Here is a 3341-nt window from a genome sequence, read left to right as displayed (position 1 = left end):
CCTAGAATAAATATAAAGAAATAAATGTGATAACTTGGCAATTTCGCTGAGTTAGGCCCTCAGTGATGCAAGTCGCTAAGCAATTTGTGTTGAGTTTCTCCTTCCACTCATGGGAACCCATTGAGCACTCTACTCACGCAGTGAGGTCACGCCGTCTTTGGTTCTTGGCTGGCTGCTTCTCATTCTCTGCCCCCTTCTGTGTCTTCATGGGGTTTACTGGGGGTCCTATGCCTCCAGCAGTAATTGGGAACTGGCAGAATTTCTGAGTGCAGCCCCAGCGGGGTAGAATTAGTAAATTCTTCACAGTCAGGCTAGACAGGTGCTGACAGCAGCCACACAGAGACACACACCTCAGAATGTTTCTGTATTCTTGTTCTCACAGCTTCCTTCTTGCATGTTGTACAAAGCCATTTCTGAAAGCCATCTCCACGGCTGATACAAGCCTGGTGAACTCTAGTGCTATAAGGCTGAACCCCAGCAAAGCGCTTGCCATGAGCTATGGGAAACATGTAGAGCTGAAAGTGTTCAGGGCTTGTGCTGATGTCACGAGTCCTGTAGACCTGTGAGGTCTGGGTGGGGACATGAGAGGATCTAGCCGCCTTTCAGTGTGCACTAGGAAAAGCCAAGGCATGGAGAGAGAAACTGCATATCAGGACACACGTGTGTAGATGTGCCTTTTACAGAGGAGAAAACAGCCTATCATCTCGACTCTTTCTGATAGTGTCAAATGTTATTGTGTTTAATCTCAATAAAATTATGTGTTGTTAAGGAATTGTGTGACATGCATATCTGTGAACTCCCTGAATGTCATCCATGAATTTGGTTCTTTGTGTCTGTGCAAGTACTACTTTCTCTTCCTGAAACATATTTTGCTCAATCTGCCACATGTAAAATTCTTACTTGTTATTTGGAAAACAACCAAACCAAACCAAACCAAACAAAAAAACCCCACCAAAAACCAAAATCAAAACAAAAAAACCAAGCCACCTCTCAGGTACAGCAGTGTCCCTGAACCTAAACTCTTTTATAGGGGCTTCTCTGATCAATTGGGAATAATTTGCAACATACTCAGCTTTTTAATAAATCTTTTAGAGAACTTTTCCTTCCTCCCTTCTTCCTCATTATTTACAATTATTACAAAGGAGGGTAACTTCTGAGTTAACTTATCCTCTTCCCTCCAGGAGAATCAGACACATTGCTTTGCATACAATAGGTATCAATAAGTGTATGCTGGTGAAGTGTGGAAGAGCAGATGACTCTCTAAACTTCATAGACCCATGCACAGAAATTGGAGAGTTCTGGGTACAGTCTTCGTTTGCTGTCTTATCCAATACTTGCTTGTGTGTTTCCATAACAGCTGGTGGAGACTATGGGAAGAGACAATGACAGCTATCAACAAGCATTCATCTTGCTGGGCTTTTCTGATCGCCCTCAATTAGAGATAATTCTTTTTGCTTTTATCTTGGTCTTCTACATCCTGACTCTTGTGGGCAACACTGCCATCATCTTGTTGTCAATCATGGATGCCAGGCTCCACACGCCCATGTACTTCTTTCTTGGGAACCTTTCTTTCTTGGACCTCTGCTTTACAACAAGCATTGTCCCCCAGCTGCTATGGAACCTTTGGGGTCCAGAGAAGACCATCTCCTACCATGGCTGTGTGGCTCAGCTCTATATCTACATGGTGTTGGGCTCAACTGAGTGTGTTCTCCTGGCTGTCATGTCCTATGACCGCTACGTGGCCGTCTGCCGTCCTCTGCACTACACTGTGGTCATGCACCCACGTCTCTGCCTGCAGTTGGTGACTGTGTCCTGGTTCTGTGGCTTTCTAAACTCCTTTGTCATGTGTCCCCAGACAATGCAACTCTCCCGATGTGGACGCCACACAGTGGACCACTTTCTGTGTGAGATGCCCGCTCTTATTGCAATGTCCTGTGAAGATACCATGTTGGTGGAAGCATTTGCCTTTGCCCTGGGTGTCGCCCTTCTCCTGGTGCCCCTCTCCCTGATCCTTATCTCCTATGGCATGATTGCTGCTGCTGTGCTGAGGATCAAGTCAGCCGCAGGGCGCAAGAAAGCATTAAACACCTGCTCTTCCCACCTAACGGTGGTCTCCCTTTTCTATGGGACCATCATCTATATGTACCTGCAGCCAGCCAATAGCTACTCCCAAGACCAAGGCAAGTTCCTCACCCTCTTCTACACCATCGTCACTCCCAGTGTCAACCCCCTGATCTACACTCTGAGGAACAAGGATGTAAAGGGGGCAATGAAGAGGCTCTTGAGGGGAGAGAAGGGGGCCAGGGAAGCCTGAGTGTGAAGAATGCTGTAATAGATGATGTTCTGGAGTCCTTCTCTTAGACATGTATATGACGATGTGGAGAGCAAACTTTCACAGTAGAGTGAACACAGCTGGGTGTGATGATTTTGAGTGTGACCTCATCCCCAGCTCTCTGGATGTGAAGTGGTTTTCTTCAGTTTAAAGGCATCTATTTTAGGAAATCTCTTCTCTACTTGCCTTTTATCCATCTTTGGGCTTCACGCACAACTTCAGGGGACCAGTAGCACTAATTCAAAGCACATAGTCTTCAGATTAAGTCATGAGATGTCAAATAAAAATGAGACAACACCAGGGGCCTCCTCTTGAAACTCCTTTATTTATGACTATGGTGGTTTTTCAGAGGTGGGCAAAACATCAGTCAAATCATAGGACTCTGCGTAGATAGGTTGTTTCTTCTTAAGTGAGGAGTTTCCTGTTTTTATTTTTTGTTATTTGGCTTTTTAAGTTTTGATTTTAGTTCCAGTTAGTTAACATACAGTGTAGTATTAGTTTCATGTGTACAATGTAGTGGTTCAACACTTCCATACAACACCCGGTGCTCATCACAACAGGTGCACTCCTTAATCCCCACCTCCTATTCCACCCATCTCCCCACCTCCCCACTGGTACCCATCAGTTTGTTCTCAATAGTTAAGAGTTTGTTTCTTGGTTTGCTGCCCCTTCTCTCTGTCCCCTTTTCTCTTTCTCTTTCTCCCTTTGCTCATTTTTCTTTCTTTCTTCTTTCTTTCTTTCTTTCTTTCTTTCTTTCTTTCTTTCTTTCTTTCTTTCTCTTTCTTTCTTTCTCTCTTTCTCTCTTTCTTTCTTTCTTTCTTTCTTTCTTTCTTTCTTTTTCTTTCTTTTTTTCTTTTCTTAAAGAGTTTATTTATTTGAGGGAGAGGGAGTACATGAGAAGCTGGAGGGTTGGACGGAGAGGGAGAAGCAGACTCCCTGCTTAGTGGGGAGCCAGAAGTCTCTTGTGATTTTAGGTTCCCTGCAGTTAAATTTTGAACTCTTTGGTAGC

General features: G+C 44.3%; 1 pseudogene; it reads left to right on the top strand.

Annotated features, from left to right (window-relative positions):
- The first annotated feature begins 1366 nt into the window (after positions 1-1366).
- On the top strand, positions 1367-2314 carry LOC123796481 (putative olfactory receptor 2W6 pseudogene; annotated as a pseudogene).
- The last annotated feature ends 1027 nt before the right edge of the window (positions 2315-3341 follow it).

The sequence above is a fragment of the Ursus americanus genome, chromosome 5 (assembly GCF_024610735.1).
Source record: "Ursus americanus isolate L20-20 chromosome 5, mUrsAme1.1.p, whole genome shotgun sequence".
Taxonomy (NCBI): Eukaryota; Metazoa; Chordata; class Mammalia; order Carnivora; family Ursidae; genus Ursus; species Ursus americanus.
This window is presented reverse-complemented; position numbering and strand designations above follow the sequence as displayed.